The sequence below is a fragment of the Bombina bombina genome, chromosome 11 (genome assembly GCF_027579735.1).
Source record: "Bombina bombina isolate aBomBom1 chromosome 11, aBomBom1.pri, whole genome shotgun sequence".
NCBI lineage: Eukaryota > Metazoa > Chordata > Amphibia > Anura > Bombinatoridae > Bombina > Bombina bombina.
Window position 1 is genome coordinate 189,877,334 of NC_069509.1, and position 24,479 is coordinate 189,901,812.

Genomic DNA, 24,479 nt, shown 5'->3' on the forward strand with positions numbered 1-24,479 from the left:
TCCCCTTTTCATATTGCTACTCTGTGGTCATTCTTGGGACGTTGGCAGTACATTCCTTCAGGCATTGCAGACGTTTGTTTCACCCGTGTAACTACAAATCAGACACGAGCATGCAACGTTATTAAATTACACAGCAACTATTACCCAGGTCTGACATATGAATATATGTATTGTTAGCACACCCTATTTCTATCATCTATGACATAACTTAGAATATTCTGGAGCTTGGTCCTCTTGGCCTGATGCTTCTGACATGTTTTAATGGGACAGTTAGGTCTATTGTATTTCACAGCTCATACTGTTATATCTTAATTACTAATGGTGCTCTTTTGTGTCACTTCTAATATTTACTGTATAGTTCTCACAGGCTGCAGGTTTATAATATGTCTTAAGGGAGTTTCTATATTTAATCTATGTATCTAGTACAGTACATATTTATTGAGACAGCTAACTCATTGTTTTATCCCTCGGTCACATGCACTGGAACATGGTTATATGTGAGTTGCCTGGCTTCCTCTAGAGAATACCCCTACATCTTTTGAAGCAAGTGGTAATCATAGCCTCCTACAATTATACAATTCAGCCCTCATAAACTCCTATAACCCGGATATACATACAGACTTAGTCTTGAGATAGTAGTTAAGCAATATTCTATTAGTCCCTATTTCAGCTCTACATACCCTTCTAGGAATTAGGCCCTAAATAATAATACCCGGTATAATAACTGATTCACTAATCAGTCACAGCTAAAAACACTGAAAACCTGCTCCCCGCACAAAGCGTATTATTAATAATCTGTATTCCCTAAGCCCAACTCTTCACCCTTCCTAGCTCCATGAGCCAACATAAAATTACCCCTGTACTTGATCTCAGAGGCTGCGCAACCAGAATCACTGTACCCTCACACCATAGATACACATAAAGCATAAGATGCCTCTCATAGTTCCCTATCTTAGCCATAGTCCTGTACATATAGGGCACACATAGACATATAAATAAACCCATACTGCAACCTTGCCAAAGTGGGGTCCGCCCCCCCCTACTTTTTCCTCCCCCTCCCCCTCCCTCTCCCACAATTCGAGTGGCTCTTGCCCACTGTAATCCCTCTTCCTTCCAGTGTTCTACGACCTCTCTGTGGTCACTTTCAAAGCTAACTCCCCACATCATCGCAGAACTCCCCACTACATTCATCCTGGTGATGTGGAGACCAGTTTACAATTATTAAAATATAAAATGAAGTTTCATCCCAGTTTGCCCAGTTATATTTTGGATTCTTTCCTAGATACAACATGGGTTTTTACTTGTTAGAGCTAGTCTTATTGTATTGTTATGATTAAGTTTATACCTGTGAGCCCTAAAAATGTATGACTTACCTTGATATATAGCTCAGTTACGCCTCTATTGACCTAACAGATATGATAGATGTCACAATTCTTATGTTGTATTCTAATATTTATCCTACGATTGGGCAAATGTTGTTGTATTCTGTATTCTCTGTTCTTTCTGAAACTTCAATAAAAATTCTTTAAAAAAAAAAAAAAAAAAAAAAAAAGTAAGTTATAGCATCTTCATTACAACTAATGAATTAAACTCCATCTAAAATATCCTGGATCTGATTATACAAATGATTTTAAGGGGCATATTTATGCTCACTTTTTGGCCTAAAAAAAAAGGTTTGTAATACCGGTGCTATGGAAGTACCATTGAAAAAATACTTTATGCAAATTGCGTAGGTTAATTTGCAGTACGGCCAAAAAAGTGTGCGGGACAGCTGTACCTACAAGACTCGTAATAGCTGTGGTAGTAACGCAAAACTCGTAATCTAGCCAATTGAAATTCATACTTCTAAGAACAAACTTCAAAGAGCATTTGGTTTTTCATAAAATGGGCTGAACATGGGTCTATATATATATATTGTCTCTCAAATCCATGTGTAATTATCTAAACAATTCCACCTTACAGCTCTCACTGTTTTTTGTTTTTTTGCAACTTAAAAGGTGACAAGTTTTTATCAAAATACTCAAAACACTGCAATCAGCCAATAGGATTGAAGTTCAATCCTATTGGCTGATCTAATCAGCCAATATGATTGAGCTTGCATTCTATTGGCTGTTCCAATCAGCCAATAGAATGCAAGCTCAATCCTATTGGCTGATTGCATAAGCCAATAGGATTTTTCCAACCTTAATTCCGATTGGTTGATAGAATCCTATCAGCCAATTGGAATTCAAGGGACGCCATCTTGGATGACGTCATTTAAAGGAACCTTCATTCTTCAGTTGGATGTCATTTGAAGAGGATGCTCCGCGTCGGCTGGCTTGAAGATGGACCCGCTCCGCTCCGGATGGATGAAGATAGAAGATGCTGCCTTGATGAAGACTTCTGCCCGTCTGGAGGTCGTCTTCTGCCTGGATCGGATGAAGACTTCTGGCCGTCTGGAGGTCCACTTCTGCCCGGTTGGGTGAAGACGTCTCAAGGTAGGGTGATCTTCAAGGGGTTAGTGTTAGGTTTTATTAAGGGGGGATTTGGTGGGTTTTAGAGTAGGGTTGGGTGTATGGGTGGTGGGTTGTAATGTTGGGGGGGTATTGTAATTTTTTTACAGGTAAAAGAGCTGATTACTTTGGGGCAATACCCCACAAAAGGCCCTTTTAAGGGCTATTTGTAATTTAGTAAAGGGTAGGGCTTTTTTTATTGTGGGGGGCTTTTTATTTTATTAGGGGGATTAGATTAGGTGTAATTAGTTTTAAAAAAATTGTAATTATTTTATTATTTTTTGTAATTTAGTGTTTGTTTGTTTTTGTACTTTAGTTTATTTAATTTATTTGTAATTAGTTTAATTTAATTTAGGTTATTAATTTATTTATAGTGTAGTGTTATGTGTAATTGTAACTTAGGTTAGGGTTTATTTTACAGGTAAATTTGTACTTATTTTAGCTAGGTAGTTATTAAATAGTTAATAAATATTTAATAACTATTCTACCTAGTTAAATAAATGCAAACTTGCCTGTAAAATAAAAATAAATCCACAAATAGCTGCAATGTAATTATTAGTTATATTGTAGCTATCTTAGGGTTTATTTTATAGGTATTTAGTTTTAAATAGGACTAATTTAGTTAATTGTAGTTATTTTATTTCGATTTATTTAAATTATATTTAAGTTAGGGGGGGGTTAGGTTTAGGGTTAGACTTAGATTCAGGGGTTAATACATTTAATATAGTGGTGGCTGCGTTGTGGGCGGCATTTTATGGGTTAATAAATGTAGGTAGGTGTTGGCGATGTTAGGGACGGCAGATTAGGGGTTAATAAAATTTAACTAGTGTTTGTGAGGCGGCAGTGAGGTGGTTTAGGGGTTAATACATTTATTACAGTGGCAGCGATGTCCTGTCGGCAGATTAGGAGTTAAAAAATGTATTTAAGTGTTTGCGATGTGCGGGGGGGGCCTCGGTTTAGGGGTTAATAGGTAGTTTATGGGTGTTAGTGTACTTTTTAGCACTTTTGTTAAGAGTTTTATGTTACGACGTTAGCCCATAAAACTCTTAACTACTGACTTTTAAATGAAGTAGGAGTCTTGGCAGGAGAGGGTCTACCACTCACTTTTTCCAAGACTTGTAATACTGGTCTTAGGCAAGTCCCATTAAAAAGATAGGATACGCAATTGTCGTAAGGGGATTTGCGGTATGCTCGAGTAACGAAAAAAAAGTGAGAGGTACACCTGTAGCTGCCAGACTCGTAATACCAGCGGGCGTTAAAAAGCAGCGTTGGGACCTCTCAACGCTGCTTTTTAAGGCTAATGCAACACTCATAATCTAGGTGTTTATTTCTATAGGAGACATCTCGGCACTTACAGGGACAGATTATTTTCTTGCATCAAGAATCTCTGCACAAAGCTAAACTTGTTTTTTTTTCACGTTTTTGCATGCAAACTTTTGATCATTAGGCCCTTAGTCTAAAGGCAACAGCTGTTTTTCCTGCAGACTTGAAGAATCTTAAACATTTAATAATTAGATCCAACAATTGTATTTTTTAATAAGGATGTAAACTTCAATTTTGTTCTTGGCCAATCCTTAAACCATAATGTATAAAACTCAATTTTTGTGCTGATGATTGCTTGTAGCAGTAGCACCAGCAACTACTTTAACTGTATTTAAGTTTAAGTTCCTCCCTTGCTGTCATGAACATAATCTTCGTAGGAAAAAAGGTGTTAAAATGTTTTCACTAATGAATAAATAATGCTGGTCAAACTGAACAACACTACAAGCAAATCTTGGCCGAAACAAAAGTTTGATATTTTTTTTGTTTATTTTATAAAGAATTATTTATCTGAAATAAGCTGACAGGAAAAAATCACCTTAGCACCTCTATGTAAAAAGGGAAGATATTTTACCTCACAACTTCCTCAGCTCAGCAGAGTAAGTTCTGTGTATACAAATATACTTCAGCTGATGCCCAGCTGCAGGTAAAAAAAAAAAAAAAATGAAGAGATGAACAGCAGTCAATCAGCAGTGCTGAAGTCATGAACTATTTTACTGTGATCTAATGAGATTTGACTTAACTCTCTTGAGATTTCATAGTAAAGATCCTTAAACTGAATAGGGAAATAACATGAGTGTGCACTATGCTCACTCCCTTAGCTGTCCCGGGACAGACATACTGATTTACTGCTTTGAAGTCCTTTACAATGGGATGTGGCTACTGAGGATTTTTTTAGGTAAAATATCTTTCTTTTTTACATAGAGATGTTCAGGTGATATTTTCTAGCCAGCTTTTTACAGCTTTGCTGCATCACTTTCAAGTGTTTCAACATTTGGGTATCATGGCCCTTTAAACAGTGCATTTCTTTATAAAATTACCAAGACTTTTAAATATGGCCAATTGTACTGAGTGTCTTGATTGTTTTCTAGCATTTTTATTTCTTATTTTATTTATTTTTTATATTTTGTACAGTCATTATTTTCTTTTACTTATAGTTTAAAGGGACTGTGTACTACAAATGTGCTCCCTATAAAATGTTCCCGGTTTAAATTATTTACAAACAACTATTTTACCTATATTTTCTCATTAGAAATAATTGCTTTTCCATGCTTTTCCATGTTGCATCCCCACCTTTGCTGAAAATGTAAGCACTTAAGCACTGGTTACAGAAAAACTATCGCCTAGATTACGAGTTTTGTCGGTAAAGACCCGCGGTGCTAACAAGCCTTTTGTTTCCAGCGCTCCCTTAAGCCAACGCTGGTATTACGAGTTGTCTGAATGGCTGTGTTAGCCTCAGAAAAGGGAGCATTGAGACAATTTTAGCTCCACTTCAATACCAACGTTGCCTACGGTAGCGGTATGCTGGAAAAACTTGCTCGTGCACAATTTCCCCATAGGAAACAATGGGGCTGAGCTGGCTGTAAAAAAAACCTAACACCTGCAAAAAAGCAGTGTCCAGCTTCTAACACAGCCCCATTGTTTCCTATGGGAAAATACTTTCTAAGTCTACACCTAACACCCTAAAATGAACCCCGAGTCTAAACACCCCTAATCTTACACTTATTAACCCCTAATCTGCCGCCTCCGCTATCGCCGACACCTGCATATAATTATTAACCCTTATTCTGCAGCTCCAGACACCGCCGCAACCTACATTATAGCTATGAACCCCTAATCTGTTGGCCTTAACATCGCCGACACCTATATTATATTTATTAACCACTAATCTGCCCCCCCCCCAACGTCGCCGCCACCTACCTACACTTATTAACCCCTAATCTGCCGACCCCAACGTCGCCGCTATTATAATAAAGTTATGAACCTCTAAACCTAAGTCTAACCCTAACACCCCACTAAGTTAAATATAATTTAAATTAAACAAAATAAATTTACTATAATGAAAAAAATTATTCTTATTTAAAACTAAATACTTACCTGTAAAATAAACTCTAATATAGCTACAATATAACTAATAGTTACATTGTAGCTATTTTAGGATTTATATTTATTTTACAGGCAACTTTGTATTTATTTTAACTAGGTACAATAGCTATTAAACAGTTAATAACTATTTAATAGCTACCTAGTTAAAATAATTACAAAATTGCCTGTAAAATAAATCCTAACCTACGTTACAATTACACCTAACACTACACTATCAATAAATTAATTAAATAAATTAACTACAATTGTCTTCACTAAAATACAATTAAATAAACTAAACTATAATACAAAAAAAAATACTAAATTACAAAAAATTAAAAAAAATTACAAGAATTTTAATCTAATTACACCTAATCTAAGCCCCCTAATAAAATAAAAAAGCCCCCCAAAATAATAAAATGCCCTACCCTATCCTAAATTACAAAGTAATCTGTTCTTTTACCAGCCCTTAAAAGTGCTTTTTTTGGGGCATTGCCCCAAAGTAATTTTTTACCTGTAAATAAAAATACAATACCCCCCCAACATTACAACCCACCACCCACATACCCCTAATCTAAAACCCACACAAACCCCCCTTAAAAAAACCTAACACTAACCCCCCTGAAGATCTCCCTACCTTGAGTCGTCTTCACTCAAGCGGGGCAGAAGAGGTCTTCCATCTGATTGAAGTGTTCATCCATGCAGCATTTTCTTTCTTCATCCATCTGGAGCGGAGCGGCAGCATCCTGAAGACCTCCAACGCGGAACATCCATCCTGGCCGACGACTGAAAGACGAATGACGGTTCCTTTAAATGACGTCATCCAAGATGGCGTCTCTCGAATTCCGATTGGCTGATAGGATTTTATCAGCCAATCAAAATTAAGGTAGGAAAAATCTGATTGGCTGATTCAATCAGCCAATCAGATTGAAGTTCAATCCGATTGGCTGATCCAATCTGCAATCGGATTGACCTTGCATTCTTTTGGCAGTTCCGATCAGCCAATAGAATGCGAGGTCAATCCGATTGGCTGATTGAATCAGCCAATCAGAATTTTCCTACTTTAATTCCGATTGGCTGATAGAATCCTATCAGCCAATCGGAATTCGAGGGTTAATATATTTATAATAGTAGCGGCGACGTTGGCGGCAGGAAGATTAGGGGTTAATAATTGAAGGTAGGTGGCGGCGATGTTAGGGAGGGCAGATTAGGGCTTAATACAATTTATTATAGTATTATAGTGTTCACTACAACAGTGGTACACTTACCCATTGTTATTACTTATCAGCTGACCTCTCATATTTGTTATGTTACTTTTGATGCTATAAACATATCTGTATACTATATTTTGACTCCATAAGAGATTGTGGATATTCTGGCTAATCACCTGACATTTTGTGGAACGTATTAGTATCCCAATCACACGCTTGGCGCTAATCACTTGATCTACTTTATCGTTTACTGGAACACTGTTTAGACTACTGTTAAAATTCTAACAGCTAGATTACGAGTTTGGCATTAGCCTTAAAAAGCAGCGTTGAGAGGTCCCAACGCTGCTTTTTAACACCCGCTGTTATTACGAGTCTGGCAGGTACAGGTGTACCGCTCACTTTTCTTCCACGACTCGAGCATACTGCAAATCCCCTTAAATCAATTGCGTATCTTTTCAATGGGATTTGCCTAATGCTGGTATTACTAGTCTTGGAAGAAGTGAGCTTACGAGTCTTGGAAGAAGTGAGCAGTAGACCCTCTCCTGTCAAGACTCTACCGCATTTAAAAGTCAGTAGTTAAGAGTTTTATGGGCTAACGCCATAACATAAAACTCTTAACTAGATGGACTTCCGGTGGGCAGGCTTACAGGCAGCAGCTCTGGTGTGAAGCTCCATGGAGGCTATCTGCTGTACAAGCTATTTTCTATAATTTTAGAGCCCGAATCTGTTTGCCCTTGACGGACACCGTGTCTTGGCACTAGAGGGATTGGATGGTACCATCTTCCCCCACCGAGGTCCCAAAATCAACTAACCTGAAGTGGTAACGTAATCTCACGGAGGTTACGGCGGCCATCTTGGCACGAAGTAGCAGGGGAAAGAAGTGGAGAGGATTGTGGCGCTCCACTGTCTAAGCTGTCTGATAGCTACTGGCTTTGGCTGGACACCAGTTGGACTGTACAAACTCACACCACGAACGAGATCTTTGGATCTTCTGCCCTGATTCAGGCTAGAGGAGCGGGTGAGTGGAGCCACATGGCGCAGTGAACACGCTGTGTTGTGGAAGGATCTGTAAGGGATAAAGGCAACAGTGGTTAGAGGAGCATCGGACATAGCCGCTTTTTTTTTACCGCAGTCATCACTTAACAGCGGAGGCATCTTTGTCGGATAGCAGAAGGCCTGATTGTGCTGGCGGTTTTCACGGCTGATACTGCTCACGGAGAAGAGGCGGTGGTGAACGGCTGAGAGCTGCAATTCAGGAACCAACGGAGGTTGTAAGAGGCCATTCAGGTATCTGGGTGACTTAACATCACTGGCATAGAGGCATATTTGGAACATAGAGCCCTTAACATTTAGAGCTGACTTTGAATGACAATTCCTGTGACTAGGCATAATATAAGCTGTGTGGCAAGAGACTGCATGGAAAATTGATACACAAACACTTTATTGTCTAGGGTCACTGGGACTCACAGCCATACAACAAACAGTTTCTATAGTGTACCGTGTTAAAGGGGAACGCAGGAAAAAAAGAAGAAGCAAACTTTTAACAAACAGTATAAGACTAACGTTGCTGGCTGCAGTGCAGGCTTTATACATGCAGCCTTACTGCTGGTTTCATCCTATGCAGGATTTCTGATGCTTCATGTGGGCCCATATTTTTGTATTCACGCAGCAACGTTATAAGACTCACTCCAGGATTTTGGGGACTTAATAATTGTTTGCATCCAGCTTAGATATTGTATCTCTGGGCTTATAACTGGAGCAATACCAGTTAAATGTTTGCAATACCCTTTCTCTGTATATCTGTGAGAAATGCAGGCTTAAACTAACATTTCTTTTCACAGGGACAGCAATATATTTCCAGAGAAGGATTGTGGGGTTTTGGGGCCTGTGGGATTCATCATTGTATGTATCTGTGCCTTATTTGACCTCCCTGTATGGTAAATTGTACGCCTCTCTGTTCAGTCATAGGAGGTGGTGTATATGTGCTTATCTACGTCCGCTTTTGCCCAAAGGGGGTGGTTATAATTGTCTAGGCTAAGTTATCAAACAACATCTCACACACACCTAATGACCCATTTTGCAAGTTGTATTTTCTGAGGTGTATGGAGAAATATCTAGTGCCACCCATAATGGCAAATCGTAACAAGAATGCTGACCGTAGGGCCAAAGTAGGTTCAGACATTGGTACTCAGGCTTCCTCCTTTGACTCCTTCCAAGAGGGGCAATCCCTTGACCCGCACCACATAGTTAAACAAATCTCCACTCTGTTCTTACCCAAGATTGAAAATCTTCAAAAGGGGGTGGACACATTGGCAGAGGAGGTGAAACAATTCTCAGCACGGGTATCTGAGGTAGAAACCAGAGTCTCTGACCTTGAGGATATGCAACATGCCCATCCTGGTAAAATTGATACCTTAGAGAAACAGTCAATAATATTACAACAAAAAATAGATGACTTAGAGAATAGGTTGAGGCGGAATAATGTCCGTCTACTTGGATTACCTGAATCTGTAAAGTCAGCGGATATTTTAGGATTTGTTGAAAACACCCTCCCTTCCCTAATTGGTATACCTGCAGGTGATCTTGTAAACAGTGTAGAGAGGGCACATAGAGTAGGTCCAGAAAGACCAGCTATGGACCACAATGCGCAAGCACGGCCTGTAATGATTATATTTCTACACTTTCAGACTAAAATGGTGGTGCTTAGGGCGTACAGAAAGATGGGTGAGGTATCCTTTGAGAATTCTAGGATTCTCCTATTTCAAGACTACTCTGTTGACCTGATGAAAAGGCGCAGGGAATTTTCTGCAATTTGCTCTAGATTACACAGAGAGGGTTGACAAGCTTTCCTACTATACCCAGCTAAACTTAAATTGGCCACCCCCAGAGGCCCTAAATTATTTTATTCACCACAGACAATACTAACATATTTTTAGAAGACTCCTTACGGGGTGAATGCAGCCATATTGTATTTCATTAGTTTTCTGTTCCCTTCTCTTCCCTGCCTTTTCCTTTTCCTCTCCATCCTTATACTCCCTCCCCCCCCCCCCTCCATTTTTTTTTTTTTCTCTTCTTTGACGCTACGGCCCGGGCCCCAGAACCTTTTTTGTAGGTGCCACACACAGGGATACTTGTTCACACCATGCAATGATCAATAAAGTTGGAGAGCTTATATAGAGGGTTAAATTAGTTCTAATGTTGAGTTTAGGGTAGGTAAGAGAGATACTTGTTTTATCTCTCATTTAAAAAAATCTAAAATATGAGATTCATGTGAGTCCCTTGATAACATACGAACTAATAGAATGTGTAATGCTGGTAGGATGTTACTGAAGGGAAACATGATAATAAGGATGGAGGCATTAAGTGTGTTTTGAAGATGTATTATTACTATGGATGTATGTACTCACATGTTTTCTCTCAATAAAAAGAATTTATAAAAAAAAAAAAAACTCTTAACTAAAGTGCTAAAAAGTACACTAACACCCATAAACTACCTATTAACCCCTAAACCGAGCCCCCCCATATCGGAAACACTTTAATAAATATATTAACCCCTAATCTGCTGACTGGACATTGCCGCCACTTTAATAAATATATTAACCCCTAAATCGCTGCACTCCCGCCTCGCAAACACTAGTTAAATTTTATTAACCCCTAATCTGCGACCCCCAACTTCGCCGCTACTATATTAAAGGTATTAACCCCTAAACCTAAGTCTAAACCTAACCCTAGCCCTCCCAACTTAAATATAATTTTAAATAATCTAAATAAAATTACTACAATTAAATAAATGAATCCTATTTAAAACTAAATACCTATAAAATAAACCCTAAGCTAGCTACAATATAAGTAATAGTTACATTGTAGCTAGCTTAGGGTTTATATTTATTTTACATCCTTTATTTTACATCCATCCTCTTCAAACAACGTAATAACTGAATAAAGGTTCCTTTGACATCTTCCATCTTCCATCTTCTTCTATCAGCAAATCGGAATTAAGGTAGGGAAAATCCTATTGGCTGATCCAATCAGCCAATAGGATTGAGCTCACATTCTATTGGCTGTTTCAATCAGCCAATAGAATGCAAGCTCAATCCTATTGGCTGATCCAATCAGCCAATAGGATTTTTCCTACCTTAATTCCGATTGGATGATAGAAAAGGCCCTTTTAAGGGCTATTTGTAATTTAGTATATGGTAGAGAATTTTATTATTTTGGGGGCTTTTTTATTTTATTAGGGGCATTAGATTAGGTGTAATTAGTTTAAAATTCTTGTAATTCTTTTTTTTTTCCCTGTAATTTAGTGTTTTCTTTTTTTCGATGATTTGAAATATTGTTCATGAACAAGTTGTCACCTGGGCTTATGTATTTGCTGCCACTTATGTATCATAACTTTGCAAATATTATAAAAATGTATATATTTGTATAGTATCTATGTTCCTACTTCATGGCTGATTTTTAGTACATTCACCTGTTTATCCTCTAGGTGGTGTGAGAGTTAATCTCAGGTGCATACCTATATAAGCAGGTTTAAGTAATTGCATATATATCATATGATTAAGGTGTACAGACCCCAAAAAGTAGTGTTTAGATCCTGTCCTGGATTTTCAGACGGCTAGATTTAGAGTTCTGCGGCCAAAGGGGTACGTTAGCTACGCATGCTTTTTTCCCCCCGCACCTTTTAAACAACGCTGGTATTGAGAGTTCACAGAAGGGCTGTGTTAGGCTCCAAAAAAGGGGGCGTCGAGCATATTTACCACCACTGCAACTCTCGATACCAGCGGTGCTTACGGACGCGGCCAGCTTCAAAAACGTGCTTGTGCACGATTCCCCCATAGGAAACAATGGGGCGTTTGAGCTGAAAAAAAACCTAACACCTGCAAAAAAGCAGCGTTCAGCTCTTAACACAGCCCCATTGTTTCCTATGGGGAAACACTTCCTAAGTCTGCACCTAACACCCTAACATGTACCCCGAGTCTAAACACCCCTAACCTTAGACTTATTAACCCCTAATCTGCCGACCCCGCTATCGCTGACCCCTGCATATTATTATTAACCCCTAATCTGCTGCTCCGTACACCGCCGCAACCTATGTTATACCTATGTATCCCTAATCTGCTGCCCCTAACACCGCCAACCCCTATATTATATTTATTAACCCCTAATCTGCCACCCCCGCTATCGCTGACCCCTGCATATTATTATTAACCCCTAATCTGCCGCTCCGTACAACGCCGCAACCTACGTTATCCCTATGTACCCCTAATCTGCTGCCCCTAACACCGCCGACCCCTATATTATATTTATTAACCCCTAATCTGCCCCCCTCAACGTTGCCTCCACCTACCTACACTTATTAACCCCTAATCTGCCGACCGGATCTCGCCGCTACTATAATAAATGTATTAACCCCTAAAGCTAAGTCTAACCCTAACACTAACACCCCCCTAAATTAAATATAATTTAAATCTAACAAAATAAATTAACTCTTATTAAATAAATTATTCCTATTTAAAGCTAAATACTTACCTGTAAAATAAATCCTAATATAGCTACAATATAAATTATAATTATATTGTAGCTATTTTAGGATTAATATTTATTTTACAGGCAACTTTGTAATTATTTTAACCAGGTGCAATAGCTATTAAATAGTTAATAACTATTTAATAGCTACCTAGTTAAAATAATTACAAAATTACCTGTAAAATAAATCCTAACCTAAGTTACAATTAAACCTAACACTACACTATCAATAAATAAATTAAATAAACTACCTACAATTATTTACAATTAAACCTAACACTACACTATCAATAAATTAATTAAATACAATACCTACAAATAAATACAATTAAATAAACTAACTAAAGTACAAAAAATAAAAAAGAACTAAGTTACAAAAAATAAAAAAATATTTACAAACATTAGAAAAATATTACAACAATTTTAAACTAATTACACCTACCCGAAGCCCCCTAATAAAATAACAAAGACCCCCAAAGTAAAAAAATGCCCTACCCTATTCTAAAATTAAAATAGAAAAGCTCTTTTACCTTACCAGCCCTTAAAAGGGCCCTTTGCGGGGCATGCCCCAAAGAATTCAGCTCTTTTGCCTGTAAAAAAAAACATACAATACCCCCCCAACATTACAACCCACCACCAACATACCCCTAATCTAACCCAAGCCCCCCCTTAAATAAACCTAACACTAAGCCCCTGAAGATCTCCCTACCTTGTCTTCACCACGCCGGGTTCACCGATCGATCCAGAAGATCCTCCGATGTCTTGATCCAAGCCCAAGCGGGGGGCTGAAGATGTCCATGATCCAGCTGAAGTCTTCATCCAAGCGGGAGCTGAAGAGGTCCATGATCCGACTGAAGTCTTCTATCAAGCGGCATCTTCAATCTTCTTTCTTCCGGATCCATGTAGTTCATCCCGCCGACGCGCGGATCCATCCTCTTCTTCCGATGACTAGACGACGAATGAAGGTTCCTTTAAGGGACGTCATCCAAGATGGCGTCCCTCGAATTCCGATTGGCTGATAGGATTCTATCAGCCAATCGGAATTAAGGTAGGACAATTCTAATTGACTGATGGAATCAGCCAATCAGATTGAGCTTGCATTCTATTGGCTGTTCTGATCATCCAATAGAATGCAAGCTCAATCTGATTGGCTGATTGGATCAGCCAATCAGATTGAACTTGAATCCATCAGCCAATCAGAATTTTCCTACCTTAATTCCGATTGGCTGATAGAATCCTATCAGCCAATCGGAATTCGAGGGACGCCATCTTGGATGATGTCCCTTAAAGGAACCTTCATTCGTCGTCTAGTCATCGGAAGAAGAGGATGGATCCGCGCTGGAGGTCTTGAAGATCAGCCGGTCGTCATCGGATGGAAGAACATAGAAGATACGGCTTGGATAAAGATGTTTGCCGGTCCGGATGTCCTCTTCTGCCCGCTTGGATCAAGACTTCAGCCGGAGGGTGGTGGGTTGTAATGTTGGGGGGGGGTATCGTATGTTTTTTTTCCAGGCAAAAAAGCTGAATTCTTTGGGGCATGCCCCGCAAATGGCCCTTTTAAGGGCTGATTAGGTAAAAGAGCTTTTCTATTTTAATTTTAGAATAGGGTAGGGCATTTTTTGGGGGGGGCTTTGTTATTTTATTAGGGGGCTTAGAGTAGGTGTAATTAGTTTAAAATTGTTGTAATATTTTTCTAATGTTTGTAAATATTTTTTTATTTTTTGTAACTTAGTTCTTTTTTATTTTTTGTACTTTAGTTAGTTAATTTAATTGTATTTAATTTTAGGTATTTTATTTAATTAATTTATTGATAGTGTAGTGTTAGTTTTAATTGTAGATAATTGTAGGTATTTTATTTAATTAATTTATTGCTAATGTAGTGTTAAGTTTAATAGTAACTTAGGTTAGGATTTATTTTACAGGTAATTTTGTAATTATTTTAACTAGGTAGCTATTAAATAGTTATTAACTATTTAATAGCTATTGTACCTGGTTAATATAATTACAAAGTTTCCTGTAAAATAAATATTAATCCTAAAATAGCTACAATATAATTATAATTTATATTGTAGCTATATTAGGATTTATTTTACAGGTAAGTATTTAGCTTTAAATAGGAATAATTTATTTAATAAGAGTTAATTTATTTTGTTAGATTTAAATTATATTTAATTTAGGGGGGTGTTAGTGTTAGGGTTAGACTTAGCTTTAGGGGTTAATACATTTATTATAGTAGCGGTGAGGTCCGGTCGGCAGATTAGTTGTTAATACTTGAAGTTAGGTGTCGGTGAGGTTAGGGAGGACAGATTAGGGGTTAATACTATTTATTATAGGGTTATTGAGGCGGGAGTGAGGCGGATTAGGGGTTAATAACTTTATTATAGTAGTGGCGCGGTCCGGTCAGCAGATTAGGGGTTAATAAGTGTAGGTAGGTGTCAGCGACGTTGAGGGGGGCAGATTAGGGGTTAATAAATATAATATAGGGGTCGGTGGTGTTAGGGGCAGCAGATTAGGGGTACATAAGTATAACGTAGCTGGCGGCGGTGTGCGGTCAGCAGATTAGGGGTTAAAAAAATGTAATTGAGTGGCAGTAATGTGGGGGGACCTCGGTTTAGGGGTACATAGGTAGTTTATAGGTGTTAGTGTACTTTAGAGCACAGTAGTTAAGAGCTTTAAGAACCGGCGTTAGTCCAAAAAGCTCTTAACTACTGACTTTTTTCTGCAGCTGGAGTTTTGTCGTTAGATTTCTAACGCTCACTTCAGCCAAAACTCTAAATACCAGCGTTAGAAAGATCCCATTGAAAAGATAGGATACGCAATTGACTTAAGCGGATCTGCGGTATGGAAAAGTCGCGGCTGGAAAGTGAGCGTTAGACCCTCTCCTGACTGACTCCAAATACCAGCGGGCGGTAAAAACCAGCGTTAGGACCCCCTAACGCTGGTTTTGACGGCTAACGCCAAACTCTAAATCTAGCCGTAAGAAAGTGAAGATTTTGCATCACTGGGGACCTTCTTTTGGCCTAGATTTGGAGTTCAGCGGTAAAAGGGCTGTTAACGCTCCGCGGGCTTTTTTCTGGCCGCACCATAAATTTAACTCTGGTATCGAGAGTTAAAACAAATGCTGCGTTAGGCTCCAAAAAAGGAGCGTAGAGCATTTTTACCGCAAAAGCAACTCTCGATACCAGAGTTGCTTACGGACGCGGCCGGCCTCAAAAACATGCTCGTGCACGATTCTCCCATAGGAAACAATGGGACTGTTTGAGCTGAAAAAAAACCTAACACCTGCAAAAAAGCAGCGTTCAGCTCCTAACGCAGCCCCATTGATTCCTATGGGGAAACACTTCCTACGTCTGCACCTAACACCCTAACATGTACCCCGAGTCTAAACACCCCTAATCTTACACTTATTAACCCCTAATCTGCCGCCCCCGCTATCGCTGACCCCTGCATATTTTTTTTAACCCCTAATCTGCCGCTCCGTAAAACGCCGCCACTTACGTTATCCCTATGTACCCCTAATCTGCTGCCCTAACATCGCCGACCCCTATGTTATATTTATTAACCCCTAATCTGCCCCCCACAACGTCGCCGACACCTACCTACACTTATTAACCCCTAATCTGCCGAGCGGACCTGAGCGCTACTATAATAAAGTTATTAACCCCTAATCCGCCTCACTAACCCTATCATAAATAGTATTAACCCCTAATCTGCCCTCCCTAACATCGCCGACACCTACCTTCAATTATTAACCCCTAAACTTCCGATCGGAGCTCACCGCTATTCTAATAAATGTATTAACCCCTAAAGCTAAGTCTAACCCTAACACTAACACCCCCCTAAGTTAAATATAATCTACATCTAACGAAATTAATTAACTCTTATTAAATAAATTATTCCTATTTAAAGCTAAATACTTACCTGTAAAATAAATCCTAATATAGCCACAATATAAATTATAATTATATTATAGCTATTTTAGGATTAATATTTATTTTACAGGCAACTTTGTAATTATTTTAACCAGGTACAATAGCTATTAAATAGTTAAGAACTATTTAATAGTTACCTAGTTAAAATAATAACAAATTTACCTGTAAAATAAATCCTAACCTAAGTTATAATTAAACCTAACACTACCCTATCAATAAAATAATTAAATAAACTACCTACAATTACCTACAATTAACCTAACACTACACTATCAATAAATAAATTAAACACAATTGCTACAAATAAATACAATTAAATAAACTAGCTAAAGTACAAAAAATAAAAAAGAACTAAGTTACAGAAAATAAAAAAATATTTACAAACATAAGAAAAAGATTACAACAATTTTAAACTAATTACACCTACTCTAAGCCCCCTAATAAAATAACAAAGCCCCCCAAAATAAAAAATTCCCTACCCTATTCTAAATTAAAAAGGTTACAAGCTCTTTAACCTTACCAGCCCTGAACAGGGCCCTTTGCGGGGCATGCCCCAAGAATTTCAGCTCTTTTGCCTGTAAAAGAATAAATACAATACCCCCCCCCCCCAACATTACAACCCACCACCCACATACCCCTAATCTAACCCAAACCCCCCTTAAATAAACCTAACACTAAGCCCCTGAAGATCTTCCTACCTTGTCTTCACCATCCAGGTATCACCGATCCGTCCTGGCTCCAAGATCTTCATCCAACCCAAGCGGGGGTTGGCGATCCATAATCCGGTCCAGAAGAGGCTCCAAAGTCTTCCTCCTATCCGGCAAGAAGAGGACATCCGGACCGGCAAACATCTTCTCCAAGCGGCATCTTCGATCTTCTTCCATCCGGTGCGGAGCGGGTCCATCTTGAAGCAGGCGACGCGGATCCATCCTCTTCTTCCGATGTCTCCCGACTAATGACGGTTCCTTTAAGGGACGTCATCCAAGATGGCGTCCCTCGAATTCCGATTGGCTGATAGGATTCTATCAGCCAATCGGAATTAAGGTAGGAATTTTCTGATTGGCTGATGGAATCAGCCAATCAGAATCAAGTTCAATCCGATTGGCCGATCCCATCAGCCAATCAGATTGAGCTCGCATTCTATTGGCTGATCGGAACAGCCAATAGAATGCGAGCTCAATCTGATTGGCTGATTGGATCAGCCAATCGGATTGAACTTGATTCTGATTGGCTGATTCCATCAGCCAATCAGAAAATTCCTACCTTAATTCCGATTGGCTGATAGAATCCTATCAGCCAATCGGAATTCGAGGGACGCCATCTTGGATGACGTCCCTTAAAGGAACCGTCATTAGTCGGGAGACATCGGAAGAAGAGGATGGATCCGCGTCGCCTGCTTCAAGATGGACCCGCTCCGCACCGGATGGAAGAAGATCGAAGATGCCGCTTGGAGAAGATGTTTGCCGGTCCGGATGTCCTCTTCTTGCCGGATAGGAGGAAGACTTTGGAGCCTCTTCTGGACCGGATTATGGATCGCCAACCCCCGCTTGGGTTGGATGAAGATCTTGGAGCCAGGACGGATCGGTGATACCTGGATGGTGAAGACAAGGTAGGAAGATCTTCAGGGGCTTAGTGTTAGGTTTATTTAAGGGGGGTTTGGGTTAGATTAGGGGTATGTGGGTGGTGGGTTGTAATGTTGGGGGGGGGGGTATTGTATTTATTCTTTTACAGGCAAAAGAGCTGAAATTCTTGGGGCATGCCCCGCAAAGGGCCCTGTTCAGGGCTGGTAAGGTAAAAGAGCTTGTAACCTTTTTAATTTAGAATAGGGTAGGGAATTTTTTATTTTGGGGGGCTTTGTTATTTTATTAGGGGGCTTAGAGTAGGTGTAATTAGTTTAAAATTGTTGTAATCTTTTTCTTATGTTTGTAAATATTTTTTTATTTTCTGTAACTTAGTTCTTTTTTATTTTTTGTACTTTAGCTAGTTTATTTAATTGTATTTATTTGTAGCAATTGTGTTTAATTTATTTATTGATAGTGTAGTGTTAGGTTAATTGTAGGTAATTGTAGGTAGTTTATTTAATTATTTTATTGATAGGGTAGTGTTAGGTTTAATTATAACTTAGGTTAGGATTTATTTTACAGGTAAATTTGTTATTATTTTAACTAGGTAACTATTAAATAGTTCTTAACTATTTAATAGCTATTGTACCTGGTTAAAATAATTACAAAGTTGCCTGTAAAATAAATATTAATCCTAAAATAGCTATAATATAATTATAATTTATATTGTAGCTATATTAGGATTTATTTTACAGGTAAGTATTTAGCTTTAAATAGGAATAATTTATTTAATAAGAGTTAATTAATTTCGTTAGATGTAAATTATATTTAATTTAGGGGGGTGTTAGTGTTAGGGTTAGACTTAGCTTTAGGGGTTAATACATTTATTAGAATAGCGGTGAGCTCCGATCGGAAGTTTAGGGGTTAATAATTGAAGGTAGGTGTCGGCGATGTTAGGGAGGGCAGATTAGGGGTTAATACTATTTATGATAGGGTTAGTGAGGCGGATTAGGGGTTAATAACTTTATTATAGTAGCGCTCAGGTCCGCTCGGCAGATTAGGGGTTAATAAGTGTAGGCAGGTGTCGGCGACGTTGAGGGGGGCAGATTAGGGGTTAATAAATATAATATAGGGGTCGGCGGTGTTAGGGGCAGCAGATTAGGGGTACATAGGGATAACGTAGGTGGCGGCGATTTGCGGTCGGAAGATTAGGGGTTAATTATTGTAAGTAGCTGGCGGCGACGTTGTGGGGGGCAGGTTAGGGGTGAATAAATATAATACAGGGGTCGGCGGGGTTAGGGGCAGCAGATTAGGGGTACATAAGTATAACGTAGGTGGCGGTCGGCAGATTAGGGGTTAAAAATTTTAATCGAGTGGCGGCGGTGTGGGGGGAGCTCGGTTTAGGGGTACATAGGTAGTTTATGGGTGTTAGTGTACTTTAGGGTACAGTAGTTAAGAGCTTTATAAACCGGCGTTAGCCAGAAAGCTCTTAACTCCTGCTATTTTCAGGCGGCTGGAATCTTGTCGTTAGAGCTCTAACGCTCACTGCAGAAACGACTCTAAATACCAGCGTTAGAAAGATCCCATTGAAAAGATAGGCTACGCAAATGGCGTAGGGGGATCTGCGGTATGGAAAAGTCGCGGCTGAAAAGTGAGCGTTAGACCCTTTAATCACTGACTCCAAATACCAGCGGGCGCCCAAAACCAGCGTTAGGAGCCTCTAACGCTGGTTTTGACGGCTACCGCCGAACTCTAAATCTAGGCCTTTGTGTTTTATATGGTATAGCTATACCACAAGCATTTTAGCCTGTAACGCAATGTCAATTCCGAACTCAAATATTACATTTTTTGTGGGATTTTCATAGCGCCTGTATTACAGGTTGTGCGGTTCGGCTAAAATGCATGCGTTACAGCCTATACCGACACAATCCATACCCCCATATGAGACCAGTAGTTATGGATTTTGCAAAACAAAAATGTTTCACAAAACTCATAACTAAACTGTTACAAAGTACACTAACACCAATAAACTACCTATTAACCCTTAAACCGCCACACCCCCGCATCACAAACACTATATTAAACCTATTAACCCCTAATCTGCCACCCACCCACATCAAGACTATTAAATAAAGTTATTAACCCCTAATCTGCTACCCACATCGTCAACACTATTTAAATATATTAACCCCTACACCGCCGCTCCCCGACATCGCCAACACTAATAAAAGTTATTAACCTCTAGTCCGCAGCTTCCCAACATCGCCGACACCTAAATAAACATATTAACCCTTAAACAGCTGGTCACCCACATCGCCAAAACTATAATAAAGTATTAACCCCTAAACCTCCAGCCCCCCACATCATAACTACTAAACTAAACCTATTAACCCCTAGACTGCCAGCCCCCCACATCTCAAAATACAAAATTAAACCATTAACCCCTAAACCTAACACCCCCTTTACTTTAAATTAAAATTACAATATAACTATATTTAAATGACTAAAAACTCGCCTGCAAAATAAAAATAAACCTAACATTAAACTATAAATTAAACTAACATAACTATTCTAAGAAAAATAAAAAAATATTATCAATTTAAAACCTAAATTACAAATTTAAAAAACCTAACACTTCGAAAAAAAAAAAAAATAATCTAAAATTACAAAAAATAATAAACTCTAAATTGCGAAAAAAACAAACACTAAGCTAACAAAAAATTATAAACGACATTATCAAAAATAAAAACAATTACACCTAATCTTATAGCCCTATAAAAATTAAAAAGTCCCCCAAAATAAAAACACCTTCTAATCTACTATAAACTACTAATTGGATAGCCCTTAAAAGGGCCTTTTGTAGGGCATTGCCCTAAGATTAACAGCTCTTTCACCTGTAAAAAAATACAAAGTCTCCCAACAGTAAAACCCACCACCCAACCAACCCCATAAAATAAAAAAACCTAACTCTAAAAAATCCTAAAATACCCATTTCCCCTAATTAGGCATTCAGCTCCTTTACACTGCCCTTAAAAGGGCATTCAGCTCTTTTACAAGTGCCCAACACTAATCTAAAAAAAAAAAACACCCAACATTTAAAAAAAAAAAAAATAACACTAACCCTATAAAATCTACTCACGGTTCCTGAAGTCCAGACATCCATCTTCATCCAGGCGGCCAGAAATGTTCGTCCAGGCGGCGACACCTTCATCCATCTCAGAGATGTCTTCTATCTTCATCCCGGCTGTGCGGAGCGGAGCTATCCTGGAAGACATCCTGCACGGAGTGTCCTCTTCATACGGTCACCGACGAACACTGAAGTTAAATGCAAGGTAGCTGCTTCAAAATAGCGTACCTTGCATTCCTATTGGCTGATTTGATTCTTCAAATTCAAATCAACCAATAGGATGAGAGCTTCTGAAATTCTATTGGCTGTTCAAATCAAATTTTTTCGTAATGTTACGTTTTTTTTAATTTGAAATTTAGATTTTTTAATTTGTATTTTTTTTTATTTTATTAGAATAGTTATACTGTAATTTTAATTTAAAGTTAGGTGTGTGTTAGGTTTAGGAGTTAACAGTTTAATTTAGTGTTTTGCGATGTGGGGGGGGCTGGTGGTTTAGGGGTTAATAGGTTTATTTAGTAGCAGAGATATAGGAGGCCGGAGCTTTAGGGGTTAATATTTTTATTTAGTGGCGACCATGTCGGGGAGTGGTGGTTTTGGGGTTAATCATTTTATTTAGTGGCGGCGATGTCGGAATCGACGTATTAGGGGTTAATAACTTTATTTAGGTGTCAGTGATGTCATGGCAGGGAATTAGGGGTGTTTAGACTTGTGGTTTATGTTAGGGTTTTAGGTTTAAACGTAATTTTTTTCCCCATAGACATCAATGGGGTTGCGTTATGGAGATTTTTCATTCCGCACTTCAAGTGTTATTTTTTTTTCTAACACTCTCTCCCCATTGATGTCTATGGTGGAAAGCGTACACGAGCACGCCAAATCAGCCCTTGGATTTTGTGTGGCATGGAGCTTATCACCACCATATCGCACAACACAAGGAGGCTTTTCAGTAACTCGTAATGGCAGTGCTATGGAGAGTGAAATAACGCAACTTTTGTGGCATTTTGTTTAGCGCAAAACTCGTAATCTATGCGATTCTTATTTATATTTTGAAATTTTAATTTTATTTTAATTTTTTTGTTTTTTTTTACTTTTTTTACGTGTTGGAAAATTAAATTACTATTTAAGGAAATCTTGGCGCATTTTTTCGATAATTAATTATCAGACAAATCTCATTTGTTTCTGGTACTGCAATTTTTTTCTTCTACAAAGAATTTCAGATGATTCCTTTTTTTGTTACATACATTTAGTATTTGTCTCTGAGAATGTGCCATGAAAAGAGCTAATCTAGATATTGCTAAGTATGACACAAGGGAGAAGCGATCAATTCAGTAATTCAATATTGCTTAGTGCAACAAAGCTACAAAGAAATGTAAATTTGTAAAAAAAAATGCAGCCAGTTGAGGTTACTGTATTGTTGATGGAGCAGTTGTTGTTAGATGTTATAACTTATCATCAATACTCACAAATAATATTATAAGGTTAATGATAAAAGCATTGTAAGTCCATGTTATTGTAATTTGCCTGCTTGGTGATTCAAGGACATTCTGTACATAAACACATTTATAAAAGCAATATATTTTTGTATTCTCTGGCAGTCAGCTGGTTAAACACATGAAATGACAAGTGGTCTGATATTTATCAACATTGGATAGAATTTGTTTACATACTAATTGGTCCAAAGTGAATTTGTGATCTGGTATAGAAGTTTCAAGATTGCACATTAAGATTTTTTGTTCTTGCTAATGTTATACTTTTTTTTACATACTTTTATACACTGAAAAATACAACTCATTTATCAATCATCTTTGCAAATATTAAACGCACCCAAGTAAACATAAGTGTTTGGTTCAACCACCATTCATTGAATGGTAAAATGGTGAAATTACATTGAAACGTTATTTTAAGCTGGAAATGCATAAAAATTGATGATATTAAAGTAAAAAACAAAAAGCCAAGTTAGAATGATCACTTAAATGCTGTGACTGCCACCTACAGTATTGTCACTTATTTTTTTGCAAGTCAACTGCACAGCAACGGTTAAGAACAAAGTCTTTATTTTTACTTTCTTCTTTTTTTATGACATTATTTTAACATACTTCTTTAAACCCAGAGGTTTTATTATGATTAAATCAGGTTTGTCTAAAAGATAAAAATGAATGTTAGCACATGTATTGTACTATTTGTTTATATGAGGCAACTCTGTCCATGTTGAGTACAGTGTGAGTAAAGGACCAACAAACATTTTAATAAATTTACCAGCTTGTCAATGAGTAGATGAAAAATAGATCTAATTTTATAAAACCTCAACATGCAGAAATCCAGCATGAAACAACTGCACTTTTTTCACAAACAACTGTAACGGGAATGCCACCAAATCCCAGAAGTAACAGAAATTCCAGTAGCCATATACGGACACCGAAAGATAAAATAAATTGTCCCACTATTTATGCAACTGATGATCAAAAACTCACATGGCGAGAAATCACACAAATAATTTTTAAACACATAGGGCTCCATGCACAAAGCAGTTAATGCTACTATGGAGCCCTTGTGGGCAAGTTGGATCATGGGACCCTGCTTTTTGCAATGTATAAGGCAGCAGCGATACAGTTGCTGCATCTTAACATTTCCGCCACCTCTGAGTTGGTGGAGATAAATTACCCAGAACATATTCATTTGGGGTGATTGACAAGCAATGCTTGTGCGGTGCAGGACGATGTAAAGCACAAGCAAACACATGTGCAAAAGCACATAGGGACAGCAGGCATACAGTGTTCTCAAGTTCTCAAGTATTTGTAGAGCGCCAACAGATTCTGCAGCACTTATTGCAACGTGCGTGTCTTTCCTGCACAGCTAGATGAACATCTGTTTTCCATTTTGTGTGTGTGTGTGTGTGTGTGTATATATATATATATATATATATATATATATATATATATACACACACACACACACACACACAATGGAAAACAGATGTTCATCTAGCTGTGCAGGAAAGACACGCACGTTGCAATAAGTGCTGCAGAATCTGTATATATATATACAGTATATATATTTATTTATATATATAAAGGTAGTTATGAGAGTATTCACTCACATTTCTCATATGCAGTGTGTGTATATATATATATATATATATATATATATATATATATATATATATACAGTATATAGATATAATATTTAAATAACACTTTAAAACTATGAATCTTGTACACAACTAAAAT